Source organism: Nycticebus coucang, chromosome 6 (assembly GCF_027406575.1).
Source record: "Nycticebus coucang isolate mNycCou1 chromosome 6, mNycCou1.pri, whole genome shotgun sequence".
NCBI classification, from domain to species: domain Eukaryota; kingdom Metazoa; phylum Chordata; class Mammalia; order Primates; family Lorisidae; genus Nycticebus; species Nycticebus coucang.
In genome coordinates this window covers 11,292,099-11,319,446 of record NC_069785.1, presented here as the reverse complement: position 1 = coordinate 11,319,446, position 27,348 = coordinate 11,292,099, and the positions used below count along the sequence as shown (strand labels likewise).

Below are 27,348 nucleotides of genomic sequence, written 5' to 3'. Positions count from 1 at the left end.
CAGAGCGCTCCTGGGAAATGTTTATTCATTACAGAGGTGACAGTGGCTTGAGATCAGCCTGGACAGCATGTTTTGTATTGATTACAGAGGCAGACATCTAATGTCAGCCTTAGAAGCGTGTTCACAGGAGTAAGGGCACTACCTGCTATTGATTATTATCTCTAATTAGACAATTAAGACAGGTTTAAAGTCAATTCTAACTCTCAAACTAACCATAGTTGTATAATTGTCAGTCTTTCTCTACAAGTTTGTAAAATTTTATTTCTTATTCTCAATCCCATTTTTTGTCATCTCTCTGCCAAAGCTACAGGAAAGATCAACAAGATTGTCCAGATCTTCACCATTGTTACCGATATTCTTGGAACTGAATGTTCATTTGCAAAGCCTAATTTTCCATCTGAGTGCTCCTCAGCATGATCTTGCCTTTATTATTTTTTGGATCATCTGTTAGAAGAGTGGTGTATAGAAGCTTTTAAGACTCCACGTAGTAACCATGGCATAACTGTGAAGAAAACAAGAAAAAAGTAAGATGCTATAACAAGGCGCTCTGGAACCACGGCCTAAAGTTTTCCAGACGAATCAATAAAACAAGTCTCAACAACTTCTTTACGTTCTCCTTAGATGGTCAGGTTACTTTTTATTTTTGTTTAGACAAAGATCGTTTCACCATCACCACCACTCCTGGTATTAATTCAAGTACAAAATAAAGTGTTAGAGATGGGAAATTATTTCCTCCTGGTTGATGAAGAGAACTAGGACTACTACGTAATCAGTAGTAATTTGGCCTAGCCTAAATGTTTATTCTGCTCTATTACTTACCAATCTGAGGACAAATTCTGAGACTATCTGGGTTGTTCAACTCATATACATGGGATCACTATCCCCCAAAATACTCTTCTACTAATTATTATTCCCAGGAAAGATTTTACCCATTTTGATATTTTTAGGAAGATACAGTCTACTGAAGGTATAAGACTGTAATTCAATAGAAATGAATGAATAGCCCCATAGATAGGCTAGCCTAGGTTGGCATTGAAAACCCTGATTTCAACACAGATAAAAGAATACAATAGCTGCTAAGAGATTCATTCAACTTCAGTAGAACTGTAGTAGGCTTATTTCCTCTGAGTTTGTCATTATAGTCACTCTTATACCCTAAGACTAGCATAGGGATGGTTTCCTTTATTTATATTGTCTAAGAAATAGGATCTTCATTGGTAAGGTTAACATAACACATCTTTCTGCCATTCTTTAAGTTGGCTTCACTAGCAACGGATTGGGAGAGCTGAGTTACAGAGTTATGGTAATAATCATTCCTCCACTCGTGCACACGACATTGCAGTAAGAAAACTATGGTAACTGAGCCAGAAATGTACCACCTTAAACCAACAAAGGAGAAAAAAGGACAGAATTTATCAAATGGATATACAACAGAAATGTAAATAATCTCTGTGCCAGCTCAACCTTTGGTAATTTACAACGTACTTAGAAAGAAAAGGGCACCATTTGAAATGCTCAAATTTCTGGGTCCTTAAGAATAAGTCAGTGTGAATGGCAGCCTGAGACTTTGACCCCCTTGAGCTGTATCCTCAGCAGCCATAAACTATATAAACCGAAACTGGGCACCCTTGCCCCATATGTGAATTGAGGAAAAGCTCATTGGAAAGAGTAAGCCCTACTGGTTGAGAGGCTAAAGCTTTCTTCAGGGAATTTGGTCTGAGCTCCAGAAACAGCAAATATTATCATGAATGAATGGAACAGGTCATTGAGTGTTTTGAACTCATTCTAATGGATGGACTGTGGAAGCTTCTGGTCCTGCCTCAGAAACACCACCCCACTGCACACTCATCTCGGTACACATCCTGTCCCTCCTCTCCTACTCTTCCCCACTCATGACATCATTTAGCTAGAAAAACTGCAAGGATGCTTTCAAATCATTCCTACTTAGGCTACCAACATATTTCAAACTAATAACAGAGTATTTATATTCCGTGTTTCTGGGTGATCCATGTCTGTCTAAGGGGACCAGGGGAGGGAAAAGATTTATAGGTCATAAGTGAAAGAATTCGACAGATGACCTCTGGGGTACATAGATTAATATCTTGAAATACTTTCCCATCACACACAAACTGCCACTAAAAATGAAGTCACTAGCTTCACTTTCCATTTCCCAATGCCATAGTCAATGACTTCTGTTTCTGAGACGGTGATGAAGAGCCAGAAGAGTATAGTCTCACGCAGCTTGTAAGACATCTATTAGAACAGCTCAGCCTAAATGTAAGAGAAAAAAATGGCACCTAGGCATGGGACCAGGCTAGAGATTGGATCTTGCCACAGGATTAGATGAAATGGATAGAGTATTGGTTCATGACAGGCATCCTCAAACTTTTTAAACAGGGGGCCAGTTCACTATCCCTCAGACCATTGGAGGGCCAGACTATAGTTTAAAAAAAAAACCATGAACAAATTCCTATGCACACTGCACATATCTTATTTTGAAGTAAAAAACAAAATGGGAACAAATACAATTCACACCGTTTCATGTGGCCTGTGGGCCGCAGTTGGAGGACGCCTGGCTTTTGAGGTTGGACAGTTAAGTTTGCTAACTAGTCGTAGAAAAAGTGCTACACACTTACCTCATTGTTGAATATCACTGCAGTCACCAGATGGCCAAGGGGAGTACTTCAATGGTGACCATAGGGGTATTCAGCAATGAGGTATATAGCACTTTTTCTAGAAGGAGTTCATGAAGTTAATTGCCAGACTGCATAAGACTGACAGCTCTGATGGCCATTCCAGAAAAAGTGCTCAAAATTGCTTTGAACGGTGGACTAGGTGCTGGCATTGGTGCACAGCTTCCTAAGGGGAGTGCCTCAAAGGTGACCATAGTGATACTCACCAACAAGGTATGTAGCACTTTCTCTAGGATACGTTCACAAACTCATTGTCTGACCTCATGTGGAAGCTCATCAGTTAGAATTCCTTTCAGTTCCCAAAACACATCCAGAGATGTGAGCAGGCTATCAAAGTTATGCTTTGCAACACTCTTCTAACCTTTGTGAAGCTGATATAAGTGACTCTGCTCCAGAAGAGTGGGTTCTTAGTTTACATAGCAAAACTCAAAAAATTAAGCTGAAGCAAGGTATTAAAGCAGAAACAAAACTACAACTTCCCAAGGCCTACCGAAGTTCAAAATTGGAGCACAGAGCCCTCTTTCCCACAGCATCCAATATGTGATTAACTAGTCAGCTGTACACTGAATTTATATGTTGAAATCTAATCCTGAGGATGATAATATTTGGAGAGAGGGCCTGTGATTAGGTCACAAGGACAGAGCCAAGATGAATGGGATTAGAGCCCTTATGAAAGAAACCCAAAAGGAGCTTGTTTGTCCCTTATGCCATGTGAGGACACAGTGAGATGACAGGCAATTCTTTATATGAACTAGTAAGCCAGGCCCTCACCAGATACCCAAGGTGCCAGCAGCACTGTGAGAAATGAGTTTTTGTTATTATTGTTAAGCCACCCAGTCCATGATCTTCTGACCCCAAATGGACTAAGGCATGGTCAAAATCTACAGATGGTTGAAAGAGACACACGCACACTCATACTCAGGGATGGAAAGGAAGGAGAAAAAGTGTCAGAGAAAAATACACCCTTTGAAATGGGAGCCCACGTCGATATGGGAACTCTGCATCTCTTTTATAGAGAGATAATAAACACCTTTCAGTAGACCTTAACCCAGTGCAGGAGCACCTGCACGCTGGACCCAGCCAGGAACCCCAAAGGAAAGCTGGACCACTGAGCGTGCAATAAGCAGTGCTGGCATGAGGAGGGCTAACCTTTAAAATGAGAGAGAGGGTCTAGAAAAAGACCTTTCTGCTATGTTTCAGGTTTGGGTTGGCCCCAGGCCCTTGAATAAGTTACATAAGACAGAAGAGGTACACTCTACCCTTCTGACCTGTGTATGGTGTGGAACATCTTGCTTTAGCCTGAAGGGAAGGGCTCCATGTGTGATTCTGGCTGTGCTCAAACAGCTTTCTGCAAATCTGCCTCTTACACAGCACATGACTCCTCCCGTCCCTGGTACTTGGCCTTTACAGCAAGTGAAAACAAGTGCATGTCTTCACCCCTTATGGACTGGAGTCTTAACGAGCCTTCTTTCTTCTGAAGTATACTACAGGGTACATTATGTTTTCATATAAACAACAACCAAAACAGATAGAGAAAGAGAGAAAGAAAATAAGCAGTTTGCTCATAGAAAGGCAATTTTTTTTTTTTTAATTCAGCAAACACAGAGTACCTACTTTGCCAGGCATTTTAGGAAACATCTTTAAAAAATAGCATAAATCTAAAAATCAAATGGAACTTCCAGCTAAAGCTCTCCAGAATTTTGTTGTTTTGGAAATGGAAGTGCTAGAGAATGTCAGGAACAGATGGTCTCAGAAGGGCATCTGAAAATGGTGCCCCAGGAATGAGAACGTGATGTTCCTACCATCTCTCGCCTAAAACATCACAGTAAATTCCACGTCAGTGCCTCTGCATTCTGTCTGTTACCTTCTCTCAGATCCCTTCTTCTTATGCTGTCAGAGCTTCTTTCAAAAAAAAAAAAGAAAGAAAAAAGCCAATCTTAGCCCTTTTTTTCATCTGGCTCCGACTCCACTTTTCAATCTCAACCTTCCTTTCCTTATAGAGGCTAAAATATCTCCCCCAACCTACAAACTAGAAGTCCAAGAAATGCTACTAATATTAATGCTGTTATAACTTCATATTGTCTGAGAACAATAATATGGCAGCCTTTTCCCAGAAACAGTCTTGTCAAACTCCCACAGGAACCAGTGACTGGACTCTGATCCAGAAAATAGCCCTTAAATTAAGAAGCATCCTTGTTGCTATGAGCAGCGGGAGTTTTAAGAAACCTACTCAGAATATTATCTGTGTTGCAATAAAGGAGATGTGAGCCAGGATTTTAATGAACATCATAAAATCTACTGAGAATAGGCAGTGACCAAAAACCCTAACCCACTACAACTCTAGGTTGTAATGACTCAAAATGAACCCCAGGGTCTTGTATGGCCATTGTTCTCACTGAATGGTACTGTTATTTACTGGGATGGTCATAAATAAAGTTACAAAGTAGACTAGCTTGGGCTTAGAATAAAGTGGTGAGAGAACACCACTTTCCTTTCCAGCATGCCCATCACCTGGCCTGAGCCCCTCTTGCTGCCCTGCACTTGCCACGCTGTGCAACACACATCACAGTTACCTTCTCTCTGTCCCTACCCTCCTCTCAATCCCTGCTCATAACTGGAAGCTGATTGGACTACTGGTCCCAAATGTTCTCCTGTAGTAATACATACTTATTACATCTACATCCTTTTCCCTGTCACTTCGTAGAGACCTCCTCACTGTGGGTGCAATATTTTCCCAAAATACTGGCGATGTTTGCTCATAGACGTGACATGAGCAGATACCTTAAATGTGTTTTTATAGTTTGGCTTGTGCTTCTGTGATTTGCTGTGTAGATGCAGGTAGATGCTGATCCAAGGAGAAGCCAAGCGTCAACTTGCTTGGCTTACGGGTGTTTCTGGGAGGGCTTCATTTGTTTCCATATGCATAGGTTTTACATTTCTTGATTTTTATGTATCTCAAGATTTCCATAATGACCTACATATTAGCCAAACCCAGCAAAGCACCAGCCTACTCACAACCCCATGAGCAAAAATATATAAATACTTGGCTTTGTAAGACATTCAAATGCTTGAGTTTTTGAGATGAATCACTGCACAATAACTGAACAATACACTAAGAAATTATTTTTCACCAAGGCAATAAGACTCAACTATTATCCTCTAGATGCTAGTTTTTAAATCCGTGAAATGGAAATAAGAACATCCTAACTCAAAAGATAATAGAACGAAATAAGTGAGATGATAATTATAAAGCCCTTAGGAAGGGGCTGGCCCATAAGAAAACAAAATATAGTAATTTTGAGGTTGTGGTCATTATTCTTTCCAGAGTTTATTTTTTGGAGTTTTGGGTTCACAGCAAAATTGAGAGGAAGGTAGAGAGATACCCAATATACTCCCTGCCCACCCACAGGAATAGCCTCTCACATTATCAACATCCCCCACCAGTGGGACATTTGTTACAACTGATAAACTTACCTTGACATATCATTATTGCCCAAAGTCCACAGCCTACGCCCGGGTTCACTCTTGGCTTAGTACTATACAGTCGATAGGTTTGGACAAATGCAGACTAACTTGTATCCACATTTTATGGAATTTCTATGCCCTAAAAATCCTCTGTGCTCTACCTACCTGTCTCTTCCCCTGCCCCCATTCCCTGGTAATCACTGATCTCACCACTGTCTCCACAGACCTGCCTTCCCCAAAGTGTCATATAGTTGAGACTGTGCAGCATGCAGCTTGCTCAGACTTTCACTGAGTAAGGTGCACCTAAGTTCCCGCCATGTTCTTTCATGGCTTTCATCTCTTCTTAGTATGGACAACATTCCATTGTCTGGATATACCTCAGCTTAGTTATCCATTCACCTATTAAAAGACATCTCGATTGCTTCCAAGTTTTGGCAATTACAAATAACATTGCTACAAACATTCATGTGCGGGTTTTGTGTGTACATAAGTTGTTGACTCCATTGGACAAATACCAAGGAGTCCAACTGCTGTATTGTGTGGTGAGTACACTTAGCTTTATAGTAAACTGTCAACCTGTCTTCCAAGATGGCATCTCCTCTCCAATGAAGGGGCTGTTTCTCCACATTCTCACCGACACTTGGTGTTGTTAATGTTCTGAATTGGGGCCATACTGATAGGTTTGGAGTGGTAACTCGTTGTTAAATTAATTTGCATTTATTATGACAGAGTCTCACTTTGTCACCCTTGGTAGAGTGCCATGGCATCATAGCTCACAGCAACCTCAAACTCTTAGGCTTAAGCGATTCTCTTGCCTCAGCCTCCCAAGTAGCTGGGACTACAGGCCATAATGCCCGGCTATTTTTGTTGTTGTCATTGTCATTGTTTAGCAGGCCTAGGCCAGGTTCAAACCAGCCAGTCCAGGTGTATGTGCCCAGCACCCTAACCACTGAGCTATGGTCAGCGAGCCAATTTGCATTTTCTTAATGATATTTGATATGGAGCATCTTTTCATAGGCTTATTTGCCATCTCTGTATCTTCTTTGGTGAGGTGTCTGTCAAGATAGTTGGCCTTTTTTTTGAGACAGAGCCTCAAACTATCGCCCTGTAGAGTGCTGTGGCATGACAGCTCACAGCAACTTCTAACTCCTGGGCTCAAGCGATTCTCCTGCCTCCACCTCCCAAGTAGCTGGGACTACAGGCACCTGCCACAATGCCCAGCTATTTTTTGGTTGCAGCTGTCTTTGTTGTTTGGCAGGCCTGGGCTAGATTTGAACCTGCCAGCTCAGGTGTATGTGGCTGGTGCCTTAGCCACTTGAGCCACAGGCGCCAAGCCCAGTTGGCCCATTTTTTAATCAGGTTTGTTTTCTTATCATTGAGTTTTAAGTGTTCTTTGTATATTTTGGATAACAGTCCTGTGTCAGATGTCTTTTACAAATATTTTTTCCCAGACTATTGCTTGTTTTTTCATTCTCTTAACAGTATCCTTTGCAGAGTAGAAATTTTTGATTTTAATGAAGTTCAGTTTATTAGTTCTTTCTTTCATAGATCATGTATTTGTCTTCATATCTAAAATGTCATTGCTAAACCCAAAGTCATCTAAATTTTCTCCTGTGTTAACTTCTAGTTTTATAGTTTTGAGTTTTACATTTAAGTTTGTGATCTGTTTGAGTTCATTTTAGTGAAAAGTGCAAGATCTGTCTGGATTCATTTTTTTTTTTTTGTATGTAGATATCAAGTGGTAATTATTTAATTAATCTATTACATTTCCAAGTTTATTTGTATTTTCAGACGCTTTCCCCCAAATAGGATGGTTGAATTTATAAGTAGAACTTGTAGTCCAGACCTTCTAGGTACTCTCTGCCCACTAATAAGCCACCCTACAGTAGTGCCTGTTTGGGAAGGCCCCAAGGGTAGAAAGATACACACAGATGGATAAGTGAAAAGGAGAAGAGAAAAACACAATGTCATCGACCTAGAGAACTCAGAAGGCAGAATATACTCTGGAGAATATTCAGGCCAAACAGTCTCCAAGAAGTAGCTTGGCCAAGGTCTTACAAATGGTTGGGCTTCTTTCTACCCCTCCCCTGACTTACACAGCCAAAAACAAGCCTTAATTAAGTTCTTCCTAGCATTAACCATTTGCCTCCAACTAAGCTTCTGATTTGACTCTCAACCCTTCAAAGTTGACCTTTGGAGAAATCATTACAAAATCCTGGAAACAAAGGAAGTCAGTCAGAATTATCACTGATTCCTCCTGGTCCCTTCCTAAAGGAATCCATCTCTTTTACTAAATTCTGACTAAACATGATTGTCAGAGGCAGAATGGTTCCCAAAACAATCTTGCCCTTTTCTTTCCTTAAGCACTTTAAGTGGCTTGAACCAAACCACTTTGGGCTCAATTACAGTAGCTTCACCTCCAGTGTTTTCAAACAGGACGCACATTAACACCAAGGAATACATTCTAATGGTGAACTCGGAAGGACTGTGGCAAGTGGATAATGGAGAGAGATTTGAGGGGCAGAAGGAACTTGAAAGCTGTGCTGTTAAAGATATTGAAATTTTTTTTTTTTTTTATTGCAGTTTTTGGCCGGGGCTAGGTTTGAACCCACCACCTCCAGCATATGGGGTCAGCGCCCTATTCCTTGAGCCACAGGCACCTCCCAAAGATATTGAAATTCTTAGTAATTTCATCTTTGAGTCTATGTTTTGTAAGGAATTCTAGTGGGACAGGGAGCAGTGCATGAGCCGAGGAGATAAGTGCACAGAGCAGCTGTAACTTGCCACCCCATTTGCATGTAGCTTCCATGGCTTCTTTCACTGTGAGTCTCACTAAAATCCAATGCATAGTGGGTTCCCCAAAATTCTGTGCTCATGTTCCACACTACACATCTATGACCAAACCAAGAAGTGCTTGGAATGCAGAAAGAGGGTAATGGTGTCTAACAAACACAAATGACCAAAGAGCCCTATCATATCCTTTCTCATTCCTGTTACTTCCCAGTATCACTAAATATGATGATTTAGAAAAAAGGAGAAAGACAAGGTAACCCACTGTTCAATCCTCCCTGATTCATAGATAAGCTACAGCAGAGAGTGTTGGTAGAATGTGCATGTTAAAGAAGTGAAATAAAAAGTGTGTGCAGTTTTTTTCCCACAAAGTTCTGTTAAAAATGAAATACATATGCATTTATGAGCTATGCAAAATTGATTCCACATAAGTTAATGCCCTTATATTTGCATTTATAATACATATAGACATTATATAATATAAACATGAATGGTGAAATTCATGTTAATCATTTAAAATTTTGATTTTATTTACCACATTATATCATTATACTTTAAAAGTAATAAAGCACAGGGCAGGTGTGGTGGCTTATACCTGTAATCCTAGCACTTTGGAAGGCCCAGGCTGGAGGATTGCCTAGGGGCAGGAAGGGAGGACCAGACTGAGATTCCACCTTTAAAAGAAAAAAGAAAAATTCCCCGGCCTGGTGGCGCACACCTGTAGTCCCAGCTGCACAGGAGGCTGAAGCAGAAGGATCCCTTGAGCTCAGGAATTTGAGGTTTCCATGAGCTATGCCGCTGCACTATAGCTTGGGTGACAGAGTGAGACCTTGGCTCAAAAAACAAAGCAAGCAAAAAAAAGTAATAAAGTATTATTAAAGGAAAAACCTTCATGTATCAATACTTTCATAGCACTTTCTTCCTGTTTTTGAACAAAGAGCCTAGCATTCTCATTTTGCTCTGGCTCTTACAAATTACATAGCCAGCACTAAGTACTATCATCCCTCATTTGTAGATGAGAAAACTGGGACTTGAGATTAAGCAGCTGTTCCAATACAGCAGAACTAGCAATAGGCACACACCAGATTCAACCATAAGTCTGACTCCAAAGATATTGCTCCTCTGCCATTAAATACTGCTTCCAAACTGCAGTTGGGAAGGGTCCAAGGAAAACTGCAGTCTTGAGACTCAATTTATTGCTTCAGTTCTTGGCTAGGTAGGCTCGTTTAAAGTAAAGATCTGAGTTAAGATCCACCCTGCATACCACAAAGCAGCTACAAAGTTAAGAAGGCTATTTTGAGGTTCAGTGCCCATAGCACAATGGTTATGGCGCCAGCCACATACACCAAGGGTGGCAGATTCCAACTCAGCCCCGGCCAACTAAACAACAATGACAACTCCAACAAAAAATAGCTGGGCATTGTAGCGGCCGCCTGTAGTCCCAGCTACTTGGGAGGCTGAGGCAAGAGAATCGCTTAAACCCAAGAGTTTGAGTTTGCTGTGAGCTGTGATGCCACAGCCCTCTACCAAGGGCAACATAGTGGGACTCTGTCTCAAAAAAAGTAAAAGAAGGCTATTTTGAGAAACTTCTAACACCCTTTCAACTCATCTGTAGTCTGGTTTCTCAGTTTAGCAAGTCAATGAACTGGAGACCATCAATTCAAATGTAAGCTCATTATGTTCAGTTGTCAAATATCTCTCTCTCAAACCTTCTCTTTCTCCAAATCTCATACACTGAGTCACATGAAAGTATTCATTTAATGTTTTATATTATGCAGTAATTATCATCTAGCTGGGTCCAAGAGATTATGCTAATGTGTCTGTAATCCCAATTTTTCTGATGGCTTTCGCCCAATTCTTTTTACATGATTCTGAAATTTGGGGGTGAGGGCTGTTTGTTCGGGGGTTTTAAATTTTTCTTTTTTTCTGTTTTTTTATTTGTTTGTTTGTTTGTTTTTAAAACAAGAGTCTCACTTTATCGCCCACAGTAGAGTGCTGTGGCATCACAGCTCACAGCAACCTCCAACTCCTGGGCTTAGGCAATTCTCTTGCCTCAGCCTCCCAAGTAACTGGGACTATAGGCACCCGCCAAAATGCCTAGCTATTTTTTGGTTGCAGTTTGTCTGGGGCCAAGTTCGAACCCGCCACCCTCAGTATATGGGGCCAGTGCCTACCCACGGAGCCACAGGCACCACCCTTGTTTGTTTTTTGTAACATGGTCTCATTCTTGTCATGTAGGCCAGTGGCTGTATGACAGCTCACTGTGACTTTGACTCTTGGGCTCCAGCTATCCTCTGACCTCTGCCTCCCAAGTAGCTGGGCCTATAGGCATATGTTACCATGCCTAGCTAATTTTTCTGTTTTATAGACATGGGTCCCGCCTCCTCTTGCTCAGACTGGTCTGGAATGCCTGGCCTCAAGTGATCCTCCCACCTTGGCCTCCCAAAATGCTGGGATTGCAGATGTGAGCCACCATGTCTGGCCCTTCAACCTGGTATTTCTAAGTATTTTGCTGTCCATAGGACCTTGGGTCTTGAACAATTTACCTTCTGGCTTTAGCAGGCATTTCCCTAGATTCACAGCAACATTTCCTAAGGCCCCCTCTCTCACCTTTGCCAGTCACATTTGCAAAATCTGAGTCAGCAATCGCACAGACTAATAGTTAAGGGAATATAATTCTTGTTCTAACTATAAAGAGTCAGTGAGAAAGTTATCCTTGTACCATACCTGCAAGGGGAAATGTGTTTCTTTTTTTTTTTTTTTTTGGCCAGGGTTGGGTTTGAACCCACCACCTCTGGCATATGGGACTGGCGCCCTACTCCTTGAGCCACAGGCGCCACCCGGGAAATGTGTTTCTAAAGCCAGAAAATACAGTTATAATAAAGATCTTTCCTCTTATCTTCTGGAAAGAGAAGTCACCACTCATATATACAAATACATATATATATGTAGACGTATATGTGTATTTGAGGAATTTTGGTTTTATGTATAAATGTGCACTTATTCACTTTTTCCCCCCTGGAGTTGTGGAGTTGCTGCCACAGCTAGAAGTGTGAAATATTTATATCAAAAATTTTATCACAGCAACTCTTCCTTTGAGATTTTCAGCGAATTGAATATATTTTATAGATATTTCCAGATATAGAACACAAATACTGCTGTCAAAAAAATTTCCTCTAAGAATGATGAAGCAAAGATGTTACTGTCAGGAAAAACAATGAATTCTTCAATGCTAATAATTTCTGTAATACATTCCTGAGAGTGTAGGAATAACACTACATAAATATTCTGATTTGAACACTTCAGAAGGCATGCATAAACAGAAACTGTATTTATAGGTTTAAAAACTGCACTACATGAAGTCCTGAAAATACTCCTTTTGATTTTTTAAATCCATGGAATCTCACTGCTAGCCAAAGAAAGAATAAAATGAGAAATGGAGGACACAGGGACATATAACCAGGGGCTTTTAGACCAAACCCAAATGTATCACAAGTGCTTTTAAACAAGAGAGAAATTATGATTTCTTATAATTTCTTATGCCAAAAATTTGGTCAAGAGCCAGAAAAAAAAAAAATCCCCACGGGGAAAAAAACAGTTAGCCTACTATATAAGAAAAAACTAAAAACAAATGACATTCTTATTTAGAATATGGGGCCTGAGCAATGACAATTCCAATTTAAACAAGTATAAACTATATGAATATAGTGTAATAACTATCGGATGTGGATGGGGTGGCACTTGTGGCTCAGTGGGTAGGGAGCCAGCCCCATATACTGAGGGTGGCGGGTTCAAACCCAGCCCCGGCCAAATTGCAACAAAAAAATAGCCGGGCGTTGTGGCAGGCGCCTGTAGTCCCAGCTGCTCAGGAGGCTGAGGCAAGAGAATCGCGGAAGCCCAAGAGCTGGAGGTTGCTGTGAGCTGTGATGCCATGGCACTCTACCGAGGGTGACAAAGTGAGATTCCGTCTCTTAACAAAAAAAAATATATGTGATGTGGTGAACTGATTATGACACCATGCCTTCCAAGATTGCCCCCATAATCATTGTCTCCTGGTACTCCTCACACCCAGGCCCTTAGGTAATCTCCCCTGTCGAATCATGAAAAACCAGTGTGATGAACAAAATACTGCAGAAATAAAAGACATTTTATTCTTTTGTGCTGCCTCATTCTGTCTTGGGCGTCTAGCTACGGGGAGATGCTGGTTTCCATGTCATGATGTCATTCAAGCAGCCTGTAGAGAGGCTCAAGGGAGGGGAAACTAAAGCTACCACTATTAGCCCGGGCCAACTTGCTAGGCACATGAGCAAACCACTTTGGAAGCCAATTCTCCAGCCCAGCCCCCATCAAGGCTTTGGAGTGACTGAAGCTCTGGCTTACATATTGATTGCAACCTCATGAAAGACACATCTACCAAGCTACAATCACTTTGGAATTTCTGACCCACAGAAACTATAAGAGAGTAAGTGTTTACTGTAACAAAGTTCTAGAGTGACTTGTTACCTAGCAATGGATAACTAATACACTGACCTTCTCAACTTTCTAGATTAATGTTCTGACTTAAGATATCTACATCTTGGTGAGATCAGAAGGAATATATCCTTTGCTTTGCAAGCTAATAAATTCAATTTTATCTGGTCATACAAAAGTGATGAGTCTTTATGGGATCCATCATACCCACTAGATCTCAAACTCACAAAAGCATTACTCTTAACCCAAAGTACCAATTTATTATTAATTTATAGTGAGAAGTTGACCAGGAATTGCTCAGAATGCTAAAATACAATGGTGGTTTTGCAGGGTAAAATTAGGAGGAGGATCATTGTGTACTCTTGCAGAATACATCCACAGAACAATAGAAGTGGAATTTAAAATGCTTTCTCGGATGGCACCTGTAGCTCAGTGGATAGGGCGCTGGTCATATACACCAAAGTGCAAACCCGGCGCAGGCCAGCTAAAACAACAATGACAACTGCAACAACAAAAAAGCCAGGTGTTGTGGTGGATGCCTGTAGTCCCAGTTACTTGGGAGGCTAAGGCAAGAGAATCGCTTGAGCCCAAGAGTTTGAGGTTGCTGTGAGCTGTGACGCCACAGCACTCTACCTAGGGCAACAGTTTGAGACTCTGTCTCAAAAAAAAAAAAAAGCTTTCACCTTTTTAGTAGTGCTTCTGCCAAAAGAACTAGTCACATGAATTAGTGGTTGCAATCAGTTGCCGTCAACTCCCCTGCTCCAATATTTATGGTATCAAAAAAAGAAATCTTATTTAAATGTGAGGTTTGAATGATCCTCTCCTTCCCCATTGCTCACCCTACACAGTGTTATTTCTTACCTCCCTACCTTTGCCCACACATCTCCCTACTCCCCTTACCTTCATCACACATACCCTTTGCCCTACCACTTGTCCACGGCTCCACTCTCTCAGGCAGCCTATCAAAGTCAGAATTTTCCGAGCAAAAGGCAGTCCACAGTTTTGATCTTCCTTACATTTGGCCCCAAAGACTTGGGCACAGGCATCCAGTCCTCTTGTAAAATCTCTCATGCTCCATAGCTGTGCATTTGTGCTGCTCAGGAAACATCTAGCAGAAGAGTGAAATGCCAGGCTTCCCTGCTTACAAATCCTCCTCCAGCCTCGTCGAGAGGATCTTTTAGGGCTCCCTTCATTTGGCTTGTGAGTAAGGTTCAAAGACCCATCAACTGCACGCTCCCTTCAAAGAATTCTCCTCAACAATAAGCTTAAATAAGCTGTTGATGGAGATGCACACTGGCCAGTCGGGTAGATCACAGCAAGTCCTCCAGGATGTGGCTGGCCCCTCTTTTGAAAATAAGAGAATGCTTATTGTCCAATTTAGAATTCAGCCAGGATTCTACAAGGAGAAAGTTTCACTTAACATTGGTTATGTACATGTACTTTTACAAAAATGGAATTGTATTTATACATTAATAAGCATTATGTCTTCAAATGTCTTACTGGTCTATTATGGCTTTGGTATTGAGAGAAATACAAATATGATGAAAATCCCTGTCTTTTAAGGAGCCTGCAATCCAGCAGGGTAGATAAGACATATGGACCAATGACTGTAATGAAAACCACTATAAACGCCATAAAACTGGAAAAACACACAAAGCATTATCAGTGAGAAAGAGAAGAGTGCTTCCAGTGTAAAGAACAGATGAACATTTTTAGAAGAGGTTAAATTACAGCCAGATGCTAAAGAATTGGTAAGATCCCTAGAGTGTGAGATCAAGGCAGGGAGACGCATAGTCCAGAGTCAGGAACAGGTGTGGGTAACAGCACAGACAATGAAACACACAACATTTCCTCAGGGAAGATTGAGTAGTCCTGTTTTTTAGGGAATACAATATTCCCCAGAGAACGTGGCCTTTTTTTGATGATCACAATAAACATGGCCTAGACTACGAAGAATTCCTCACTGTGCACTGACACATTGTTAGGGCACCATGAAGACATTTGGGGACTATGTCATCAGGGGTAGCTAGAGAATATGGACTGTTCACTGCAGCAGGAAAGCACTGGGCAAGGGGTAGAGACAACAAGGAGAGTAGCGGGGAGGCAAGGGCGATGATCCCTGCCCGAGTTAGAATGGTGGGGATGCAAAGGGACACACCGATCCAGGTGACAGGCCATAACCTTTCCAGCATTCAGCCCATCAATCACCTTGATAACAGCAGGAATGCCAGGCTTTCACTGGACTGTTCACTAGTGATGAAGGATTTGCACTGAGAATACAAATTCCCACTTCTTATCCCCCTCAAGGCCAGGGTAGAGCATTTTCAGAGAGGTTGTTTAGAGTTAAGGGTCTAGGAGGAAGTCATAGAAAGAAGCAAAGTTAACTAGCTCATGAGGGAATCCAACTCACAGGCAAAATATCACAAGCACATGTCAGGAGCTTTAAGCAACTCAACAGAACAGAGGAATGGTAAATTGAGTAGCATCTTCTTGAATCTGTCTCTGTTGTAAACTTTCTCACAATAGCAAAACATCAAAATGCTCAGGATAAGTAATGATCTGTATTAATTGGGAAATAATAATCAGTTCTACCTAGGGACTGTGAATATTTAAACTTATGCTGCTAATTTGAAGTGCTATTCAGCATTCAATTTCTATAATAGGTGTCCTAATTCCAGTCCAAGACCAGGAATTCTTAATATTCTAGCTCTTTATTGCAATCATAAAAATATAAAATATAATGGCTACTAAGACTATGCAGTGTCCTACACCTGATTCAGTACCCTGGAGCTACCTTGACGTTTTACAAATTTCACTTTGATGCCAGATATAATTAGCGATCAAATGCTTCGAGTTTGGGTCAAAAGGGGAAATAATGAAAGAGGAAGACATGATCATTGGCAAATGAAGGTCATCTTTGTAGAAGCAGAAACAGCGAATGTGCATTCCTAGCAGAAAAACTCATTCATTTCTTTGATGGTACTGCATTGCCATCTAGAGGCATAGCGACATGCCTGTGGTATGCAGTGCTCGTTAAAACCAAACTGAAGATCTAAAATAAATGCAAGAAAATTTCAGGTAAAACAGAAAATATGTGAAATTCTAGAGTAATATTTTCAAAGAACTCCTACCTCAACAGAAAATAGAAATGGCTTCTAAATCCAAAATAAAGATAAAGGTGTTCTGAAGCAAAGGCTATGTATTTTCCCAGAAATCTGAAATATAAAGGTGAATGTGCTTTACCAGGAAACTTGGAGCAGTTGAAAGATCAACGTATAAATGGGTAAAAAGAAATTGGGGGTGGGGACAATAAAAGGAAAAGTTTACTAGGAAGGGAAAAGTCATTAGTGACTGAAACAGCAAAAGATGGTCCAGAATTTTTACCAAGGCAAAGAAGTTTACCTGCTTTTCAATAACAAATAACAAGTAGCTAGACTGGTCAAAGTATGAATCATTTGCATTTCGAAACACTATTTGTAAACATGATCTTTATTTTTTTTATTTTTAGAGACAGAGTCTCACTTTATCAACTGGGTAGAGTGCTGTGACTTCACAGCTCACAGCAACCTCCAGCTCTTGGACTTAGGTGATTCTCTTGCCTCAGCCTCCTGAGTAGCTGGAACCACAGGCGCCCACCACAACACCTGGCTATTTTTTGTTGCAGTTTGGCCAAGGCTGGGCTTGAACCCGCCACCCTCGGTATATGGAGCCGGCACCCTACTCACTGAACCACAGTTGCCGCCGGAGTCACTTTTTTTTCTTGTTCTGCCTTTGTCTTCCTCCTCCTTTGAGGGGGTTAAGTACAGCTCACCTGGCAATTATATTACAGAGTTTGAGCTTAAGGTTTTATCTTACATGGTATATTCTTACCAAACAAAACTAACCTTTAGATGGGAAGCAAGAGAAGGCCTTCCAAATTCCAGAGAGCTCCACACCTGGATTTGTCTTCACAGAACCCTCATGCAGGGTCCTCCTGACCTCTGATTAACATCTCACCTCTCAGCCCCGTGGCTCCCTTCTGTTTTCCCCTTTGCTCAGGCAATGCGGCATTCCCTTCAGATCATCCAACAATTAGCAACTTCCAAGAGACACGAGCTTGGCTGGTTTTCAGGTCCTGGCCAGCGTCACCTTTGCTCATCTCAGGCTGTCTCCTGGCGCTCATATTCTCACATGCATGCTGACATTGAGACAAAGATTCAGAAGTATTCATTGTGAGAAATGGCTTTGATTGTGCAACTGTCACGCTGAACAAGAAGGACTCTTGGAGTATAATCAGGAAGCAACTTTACTTTTTAAGCACTAGTCCTCAAAATATGATCCATGAGGCTAGATCAACTCCCTTTCCCAGGCAAAAATGAAAGCAGGCTTCACAAATTTCCTGTGCTTGTCAATGACACCAGCAGTTCTTCCCTGCAGCAAAGGCCTCTGAAGCCTGAGTGACATTCCTTCCGCCTGTCCCTGATTTCAGTAGCAACCTTGGTAGACAATTCTGAGCTCAGACTATCCAGCTTAGACTTACGTGGAAGTAACTAGACTAATAAAATGATGGAATATTCTATTTAACGTCATCTGAGACAGCAAGATAAGAGTATTGTCCTCAAATCTCCAGTACATGCAATTCAAGCAACAGCTGAAAGATGGAGCTGTGTGACCCAATATCTGGGATGTGGTGTTGGTTCTCTGTCACTCCAGCCCTCTGCTCTCTTCAGCCCTGTGCTGCACACCAGCTGTGCAGCTGTGCTGGCCACAGACTGGACTGGCTCTGTGCTGACTTGACATTGATATCGAAATACACTAATTAAAAGCAAATATGTCAAATAAAGACAAACTTCACTTACTATAGTATAGTTTTATTGTATTATAAAACAGCTTTATAAGTGCAGTATACAATTTTACCTAAATGACAGTCAATACACTTTTCAACTTCACTACCATGTTTTTTAACTTCAAATAACACATATTAACACTTAAAACTGTTACAAGAACACATGAGAGCCAAGGAGTGATGCACGAAGCCTCAGCTTACTGACAGCCCGGTGCGCCATGTTTAGACTCTGATTATTATTTTGACTGGGTCTTGTGCCAGCTGCTTGAGTTTTGGATAACAGGCAGTTTACTGTCAATAGTAATCTTAAACAGGGTGGCACCCATAGTTCAGTGGGCCTCACATACAACAGGGCGGCAGGTTCAAACCCAGCTCGGGCCTGCTAAACAACAATGACAACTGCAACAGAAAAATAGCCAGGCATTGTGGCGGGCACCTATAGTCCCAGCTACTAGAGAGGCTAAGGCAAGAGAATTGCTCAAGCCCAAGAGTTTGAGGTTGCCGTGAGCTGTGACAGCACAACATTCTATTGAGGATGACATAGTGAGACTCTTGTTTCTAAAAAAAAAAAAGTAATCTTAAACAAAGATAAATCAATAATTATATTAAATTTAAAGTAACTAAATATTCATATTAAAAGAAAATTAGTTAGAGGGGTTAAAGCAGTGGTTCTCAACCTTCCTAATGCCGCAACCCTTTAATACAGTTCCTGTGAGTCGTGACCCACAGGTTGAGAACCACTGGATTAAAGAAACAAAAACCCAACTATGTGCTGGTCACAAAAAATAACATCTAAACTACAAAATACACAAAGGTCAAAAGCACAAAATAACACAAAAAGATATACCATCAAATTCTAACAGCTGATATATTAACTATATTAATATATAAAAAAAATTAAAGCAAAAAGTATTACTAGAAATATAGGCCACTGGCTCGGCGCTGTAGCTCAGCCACATGCACCCAACCCTAGGGTTAGGTTAGGGTGCTGGCCACATACACCAGGGCTGGCAGGTTTGAACCCAGCCTGGGCCTGCTAAACAACAATGATAATTACAACAACAACAAAAATTGCGGGCATTGTGGGGGGCACCTGTAGTCCCACCTATTTGGAAGGCTGAGGCAAGAGACTTGCTTAAGCCCAAGAGTTTGAGGCTGCTGTGAGCTGCGACACCACAGCACTCTACCGAGAGCCACATAGTGAGACTCTTGTTTCAAAAAAAAAAAAAGAAAGAAATTTAGGCCACTTTTTCATCTTAAAAAGTTCGATTCACCCACAAGTTAAAACAACTCTAAATATCACCCCTTATTGTTAAATTCCCATAAGAATCAGATGACCTTAGAGCCCACAGCTCTCCCCCTTCCATTCTGCTCAGTGCCAGCTCAAGGGTAAGCACAGAGGTCTGGGGGGATCTGGCTGCTTTCTTCAGCCGCAGCCTCTGGTGATCTTCCTCCAAAATGAATGTTTTCCTTCAGAGCCACGAAAGTCAAGTTAATACTACCCACATCCCTTCTGAAATTTCTCAATGTCAACCTTTTCGAATTATTTCAACCTCAAAACGTCAGTAAGATACCTGAGTGTCAGGGCCATATCTATCCCTTCGGAATTCAGAACCAAACGCTAACAGCTGCCCCTGTGGCATTTCCCAAAACAAAGCAGTTCCTACATTGCTGTTGCCAGTTGTGGACAAGAGCAGAGATTTGGTGTTACGGTGTTATAGACCGAAAAAGCAAGAGGAAAAAAACAAGAAATTCTCCATGGTTTCTGTTTTGCCAATATACTGGTCACTCCATGCTAAACCTTTGGAGAGTGGAGCTTATGAAATTAAATAACAGTGAATTCCACTAAATCCACGGCTTACGGAAACTCAAGGTCTTAGCAACTTACTTGAGAGGCTGTTGTTGGTCTTCTTTTATCCTGAGAGGCCCAAGGAAAAGCAACCACCTGACAACTGCTTCTTACCAAAACCTTATTTGCCTCTGCCCGTTAATTCTGGGGGCTCAGTTAATCTTCACTACTCTAAGGAAAGTATCAAAAAATAAAAATCCAAAAAAATAACAATCCCTTGTGTCTGTCTGGTTTCCTGCTGCAAAAGGACTTGATCTTCCTTGGAGAACAAAACAATCCATTGGTTCTCACTAAAGGACTAGAAGGGCAAAGCAGGGAAGCAGGGGGGCTAATGCTTTGTAACAGCAAAACGCATCCTTAAAAGGCCCATGAGCCACAGCTCTGCCATTATGAATTTAGGTGTCTCTGACCCCAGCAAGGGTTTGCTCTTTCCCGATGTATCCTGCTCACAATATTTGAAACTGAATCTGCACCACTTAAAGAGGTTCTCCTTGCCTCAAGGAAATACTTTTCTCCCCTGTCAAGACAAGGCTTGTTCAGGCTACAGTCTCAGTCAAACCTGCCCTGACCCCAACATGAACCCTTCTTCTCGCCAAACCATACCAGCTGCTGCAGCTGTACTGCCACAATTTAAGCCAGCTGCTGCCAAAGTCGTCCCAGCCAGCGCTAACTCCAAATTCCAAGCTCCCTGTTTACACTCACTAGGCCCCACCAGTGAACAGCAATATTTAGGAACGTAAGGTGAGGTTTAGTTGGCAATAGACTGGTATTAAGCTCAACTCCTGCCCTACCACTCAGCCCTCCTGCACGCACATTTTCCAACCAAGACAGCTATAGGTAAGAGACAGTAACCAGTAAGAAAATTACCCCTTTATTAACAGTCAAATCATCATCTAACAATTCCAATGTCAAGGTCCTTCAGAAGTTAGAAAAATGTGACTTAGTCCTGGAGACCTAAATGGAACTTCCCACACCCTCCCCTGAATCTAAAATACCAACACAAGCAGAGAAAACAAATAATGGCATTATGTCACCAATTAGCTGCAGACCTGGAAAGGGGAAAAAGAAAGAGACACAGACATATCTTGTCTATACAGCTCAAAACAACAATTCAGAATACAAAAGAAGAGAAATACGCCTAGCCTGTTCTAAAAAAACAGGACCTGCTTGGGTGTGCTTACCAGCTAAAGATAGAAGTACAAATAAGACGCCACGCCTTAAGTACTGACATTTAAAGCACAGTACCCGGCTCTCTTATTCTGGGCTGTTGTAAAATAGTACCAAAGACTTGGAGACGTATAAACAACAAAACTTTTTCTTACAGTTCTGGAGGCTGGCAGTTCAAGATCAGGGAGCAGCGTAGTCAGGTTCTGAGGAGGGCCCTTTTCCAGGCTGTAAATTGCTGACTTCACATTGTAATCTCATTGTAACAGAAGGGACAAACAAGCTCCCTTTTTGTTTTTTTTTTTAGAGACAGAGTCTCACTTTGTCGCCCTCGGTAGAGTGCCGTGGTGTCACAGCTCATGGCAACCTCCAGCTCTCGGGTTTAGGCGATTCTCTTGCCTCAGCCTCCCGAGTAGCTGGGACTACAGGTGCCCGCATCAACACCCATCTATTTTTTTGATGCAGTGTGGCCGGGGCCAGGTTTGAACCCGCCACCCTTGGTATATGGGGCCAGCACCCTACTCACTGAGCCACAGGCGTGGCAGTAATCTCATTCACGATGGTTTCCTCCTCATGACCTAACCACCTCCAAAAAGGCCCCACCTTTTAATATCATCACCTTGGGGGTTATGATTTCAGCATGTGAATTTGGGAGAGACACTAAACATTGAGTCCATAACACCTGCCTATGAAATACAGAGTCCAGGGAATGCCTTGGGGCCTAGCGTATCAACTTTTCCTCCTTTGGGTAAGGGGCACTTAGAAAGAGACGAACACAAGGCAGAAAGTATAGAAAAACGGACTTATACAAACACATGTGCCACACACAAAGACATACACACACCGGATATCTATCTAGGCTTGGACATAAGGCAAAGCTTAATTTCTAGAGAAACATCAGGACACCATCACAGGTAAACAAATAATTTCATAAGAGTAGAAGCCAAAACACAAAATTAGCTCTGCTGACTAAATCAGGGCCAGGACTACCGTGAGTTAAATGGTTGCACCCAGGGCCTCCTTACATTTTGTGCCTTAAGCTTCTCACTTTCCTCACCCTAGTCCTGGTCTGGGATAAAAAGCAGTATGACTCAGAATACAGTGAATGCAAAGAAGGACAAAAATCCACGTTTAACTAACAGAGAAGACTCAGCGGGAAACAGATCAGCTCTTCAGTCCTCACTAGACAACAAGAACCAGGTCTAAAAAAGCGAGTGCATTCTACTGTGTCCCAATAAGCCATTAAGCATATTGTTAGAATATTAATTTTTTTATTTCAAGCCTCTCATTATATTATCTATTGCAGCATAACAAATTATTTAAAAATTAGTGGTTCAAAAACACCACCGTTTATTATCACACAGTTACATTTGGGTTGCAAATATAGGCATGAGTTAGCTGGGTCCTCTGGTTTAGGTTCCCCCACAGGCTGCAATCAAGATGTTAACTAGGGCTGGTGTTAAACTTTCCCTGGTGTTTTGAACAATATATTCATTGCTCTATAAAAAGAAATAATTAATTTGGGACCTGGCAAGAAGGGAGTCCCTCCTGTTAGTCACTAAGTTTTTTCTAAAACAATCTCAAAAAGCAATTGAGCTGTGGGTCTTAATACATGATGCAAAAATAAAAATAAAAAATAATTTTAGAAAAGTAATTGAGCACGCTGTCCAACTACTGTCCACTAAAACATTAATTAAGCCAAACCTTAAACTGCATGTGACTCACTCTGGGCATCTTATTAAAAATGCTGCTTTGACTTAGAAGTTCTAGGATGAGGTCTGGAATCTAGAATTTCTAGCAATTTCCCAGGTGATGCCGATGCTGCACATCCTCAGACCACATCTGGAATACAAACTACTGCAGACCCCAGGCTGTTAGCAAGCCAAGAAGAGTGCTTTCAATAAGAACTCAACCATGCTGACACTCTTATCCCAGACCCCCAGTTCCCACAACTGTGAGAAATAAACGTTTTTAAGCCACTCAAGTCCATTTTCTTTGTTATGGCAGCCCAAGCTAATACAGTCCCAAGTACACAATGGTTGTTCATTGAATAACTAAATGGATGGATGGATGGATGGATGAACAAGTGAATAATGTGCCTTTGGCCTTCATAAATGGCCAACATAAAACCCAGCCAAATGAAAATGTTTTATTCGTTTCTTATAAAATCACAATTTAGAAAAGCATTAGTTATATTATTCATTGTCTTTAAATAAATATCTCTGTGGGAAATTACATTTAGACCTCAGGAATAAGAGTCTATCTTTTTGTCATAAACTAAGACATTTCTTACTAGATAGTCAGGGTCAAGTAACCCATCATGTTTTCTTCTTTATTCTAGCTGCTAGGAAACTGATAATAATTATCCTTCTCTACCTGGCAGCTACAAAATTCCAAACTGTGACCTTCTGTATGGTCCGACCTTCCCTGATAATGCCTACCTATGAGCTTATTATTGTATACAAGGTTCCAGACATTGCAAAACATGGGCATAAGTTTCAAGGTGGGTGCAGAGGGCAGAGTTGTTATGGTAGATTAGATGTGACTTAAGCAATAGCAGTCAAGGATGGACAAACTAAAACAAGGTAGAAAATTGAATTCACAACTAGAATCAGAAGCAAATAAACATACATCATAGCTGGAAGGGTGACATCAAAGAATAAATGATGAATAGGGAAAAAACTATAATCGATTAAAAAATAAAACAAAAGACAACTATGATAGCTGAGTTTGGCCAAGATTTGCCATTTTTCCTGACCTAAAAGATGGGAGTTATTTGTTCAGTTGTCAAAGCTGCCAACTTCCAGGGTGACCTATCAGAAACCACACCACAAAAGCTGACATAGGCCATTCACACAGACCATTAAAACCGGTCTGTGCCAGAGATGACATCTAGAAAGTGAGTCTATTAGCGGCTTCTTATGCCCATCTCTTGTCACCGGGATCAGTTCTCCCCAGGTTTTAATCTTGGATTCTCTGATGGGTAAGGAAACCCTGGACATTTGGGGTCAGATAATTCTTTGTTGTAAGAAGCTTTCTTGTGCATTGTATAATATAATGTTTTAGCAGCCCTGCCAGCCTCTTCTCAATAGATGCCAGCACCTGCTCCCTCTAAGTTATGACAACCAAAAATGCCTCTAGGCATTGTCACAGGTTCCTGGGGATCAAACTCTCTCCCAGTTGTTACAAGGGATCAAACTCTCATCCCAGTTGTTACTGATTTATCAGTCAGGGTACAGTCAGGAGACAGAAACCACACTAGATACTCAAACATAAAATTTAATGTAAGTAATTGATACCTAAGTATAAAGCCATTAGGATACTGAAATTATTTAAAAGAACTCTGAAGTAGCATAGAGACAGTAACAATAGAAAGTTGGAGAGAATTTTGCAATAAATAAAGTTTATTTAGAAAGTGAGTCTATTAGCTGCTTCTTATGCCCATCTCTTGGGCATTTCCAAAGAGGTTATAATGGAAAATGGAAATTATAGGTAGAGGGGGGTGGAAGAGAGAAGCAGATCATGCAAGACCTATTCTAAGCTTCACTAAAAAATTTTTGTTTTTCCCTAAAAGCAGTTGGAAGCCACTGAATGATTTTAAGTAGCAAAGTGACAGGACTAATCTTACAAGTTAGAAACCATGTTCTGGCACTTAGAAGAAAATTAAACTAAAGACAGAGGGTTTGAGACAAGGGTTTGAGACAAGAGTTTCTCACCAAAATAAGGAGGATCTGAACTAAGACAGACAGGTAGATTCCAAGGACTGTTTAAAATACAGTCTCTAATTTATCTCATTCAACTCATTTGATAACGATGCTCTACTATAATTCAATGATTGCTACCCTGACCACGATAATTGTCAGTTTTTAATTTTTATTTGAAAATATTTGAAATGCTCCTGACCATTAGAAGCAACTGGGAGTGAACAAGCCCCTCCCATGACCACCACAATAAAAAAAAAAAATCTATGTAGCCAGATAAAATATATGAAATAACTGTCTTCATATTTTGGACAACAAGCATTTCGGGACTGTGAACTGGAGAAGAGAAATGAATGAGATGAGCCTGACAATCACCCAGAGTTCTTCCAAGAGGCAGTTTCTATATTACAGTAAAGTGAGAGCACAGCAATCTTGCTCAGCTTAGCTGAGATCGGAAATCAGGGATATTGATACTGCTGGAAGTTGCAAGGCTAACTATGGCCAGAAGGAAGCTGCACAGAGAAAAAGATCCAGCAATCTGCATAGGGTGCCCTTGAGTCTTTTGCCAAATACTAAGCTGTACACAGTGAATCTACAAAGCTGCACATGGAACAACTACTAGAGAAAAAATAATCACCAAGCAACAGTGCACTGAGCAACTACTAGAGGTCAATCAAGTGTAAGTGCATCTTTTTTTTTTTTTTGAGACAAAGTTTCACTTTGTCACCCTCAGTAGAGTGCCTTGGCATCAGCTCACAGCAACCTCAAACTCTTGGGCTCAAGCAATTCTCTTGCCTCAGCCTCCCAAGTAGCCGGGACTATAGGCGCCCGCCACAACGCCTGGCTATTTTTTGGTTGTTGTTGTCCTTGTTGTTTGGCAAGCCCAGGCTGGATTCGAACCCGCCAGCTCTGGTGTATGTGGCTGGCACCCTAGCTCCTGAGCTACAGGCACCAAGCCTGTAAGAGCATTCTTGTTTTGATCTGCAGATGAAGAGATTTTACTGAAAATCCTTTTTGTTGCTCAGTGTGTTCCTATATACAGATGTACTATTATTTGTTAATCTACACATTTGTTGAACATTTGGGTTGTGTCTAGTTTTGGAGTATTTCCAGTAAAGCTGTTATAAATCTTTAGTATCTCAAAACTAGCATACTGGGTGAAAGAAACCAGATGAAAAGAGTGTATAACAGTGATTCGATTTACATAATACTTTAGAAAATGCAAATGAATCTATACTAACAGAAAGATCAGTGGTTGCTCAGGTGAGGAAGGAAAGTAGGGAGGAAGAAATTACAAAGAGGTAAGTGGAAACCTGAGGGTGATAGACATACTTGATTATGATGATGGTTTCAAGGGGGTACACATACGTCAAAACTTATCAAATGCTACACTTTAAATATGCTTCATATATTGTATATCAATCACATCTCAATAAATTTATCTTTAAAAAAATCACTGCAACGAAAAGAAAATCACTGCAACAAAGCTGTCAGGCGCTGAAAAGCAGTCCAGGAGAATAGCCCTTACCATAAACTTGGCTGGCTATTACACTGGTCAAGAAGGCATTCACCTTCTAGGCTCAGCCTGTAACTCAGAAACAGACTGAACCACCAGGCTGGTCTTGAGCTCGCCACATCAATCCTCATGTATTCTGGAGGCTGAGCCTCCCTTTCCAGACACTTGTGTGTTGAATAGCTGAATGGGGTAAATCTGAACAATATCTCCATTTCTACTTGCAGGTAGAGGTAGTTTTCCAGGCAGGCCTGTTCTCCAGATGTGGAGCCATGTGGGGCTTTGATTCTGTAAGGGAGAATACAAAAACCAGGGTTTAAGGAACAGAGATAATGGTTGAGCTCACAAACTAACAATAGCGGTCTTAACTTCAGTTTCCAAGACTGTCGCTGTAAGGGAGCTTATCTCCCAAACTTAATATTTTCAACTATACTATGAGACTAAAGCTATATAATTTTTGTTGTTATTGCACTTGTCATTGTTGTTTAGCTGCTCCAGGCCTGTTTCGAATCCACCAGCTTAGGTGTATGTGGCCAGAGCCCTACCCACTGAGCTACTGGCACCCACCAACTACGTATTTTCTTTTTTTTTTTTTAATGAGGTCACCTTCCATGTAAATTACAACACATTGGGCACTCCTCACCTTGAACACTAAACCTGGCAACTTTTCCCTAAATATATACTTAAATCAAAAGCTTAAATAATTACAATTTACTGAGAAAACAAAGTTGTCTCCTTCTGAGTTAACAATTTGAGAAGACCTAGAAGCAAACTAAAACCAAATAAAGCCCTAAATGGTACAAACCTCTAAAATCCAGTCGGGTTTGCCCAGTAAAGCTCCGCCTCTGTGCAAACCCTGCCCACTTCCGGCTGCCCCA

The 27,348-nt window shown here is 41.2% G+C and overlaps 1 long non-coding RNA gene across 1 annotated transcript; it reads right to left on the bottom strand.

Annotated features, from left to right (window-relative positions):
* On the bottom strand, positions 1-27,308 carry LOC128588513 (uncharacterized). Its single transcript, XR_008380792.1, has 3 exons — positions 27,276-27,308; positions 26,486-26,758; positions 1-502 (listed from the first exon to the last, which is right to left on the bottom strand). It is a non-coding gene; the product is annotated as an uncharacterized LOC128588513 (long non-coding RNA).
* Between the last annotated feature and the right edge of the window lie 40 nt (positions 27,309-27,348).